We start from the raw sequence: 669 nt of genomic DNA on the forward strand, positions 1-669 counted from the left end.
AAGGGACAACTTGAGTTAGGTTAAGGGACAACTTGAGTTAGGTTAAGGGACAACTTGAGTTAGGTTAAGGGACAACTTGAGTTAGGTTAAGGGACAAATTGAGTTAGGTTAAGGGACTACTTGAGTTAGGTTAAGGGACAACTTGAGTTAGGTTAAGGGACAACTTGAGTTAGGTTAAGGGACAACTTGAGTTAGGTTAAGGGACAACTTGAGTTAGGTTAAGGGACAACTTGAGTTAGGTTAAGGGACAAATTGAGTTAGGTTAAGGGACAAATTGAGTTAGGTTAAGCGATAATCTGGTACAGCCACAGTTAGGTTAAGCGATAATCTGGTACAGCCACAGTTAGGTTAAGCGATAATCTGGTACAGCCACAGTTAGGTTAAGCGATAATCTGGTACAGCCACAGTTAGGTTAAGCGATAAACTGGTACAGCCACAGTTAGGTTAAGCGATAAACTGGTACAGCCACAGTTAGGTTAAGCGATAAACTGGTACAGCCACAGTTAGGTTAAGCGATAAACTGGTACAGCCACAGTTAGGTTAAGCGATAAACTGGTACAGCCACAGTTAGGTTAAGCGATAAACTGGTACAGCCACAGTTAGGTTAAGCGATAAACTGGTACAGCCACAGTTAGGTTAAGCGATAAACTGGTACAGCCACAGTTAGGT

The sequence above is a fragment of the Schistocerca gregaria genome, unplaced genomic scaffold, assembly GCF_023897955.1.
Source record: "Schistocerca gregaria isolate iqSchGreg1 unplaced genomic scaffold, iqSchGreg1.2 ptg000689l, whole genome shotgun sequence".
Taxonomy (NCBI): Eukaryota; Metazoa; Arthropoda; class Insecta; order Orthoptera; family Acrididae; genus Schistocerca; species Schistocerca gregaria.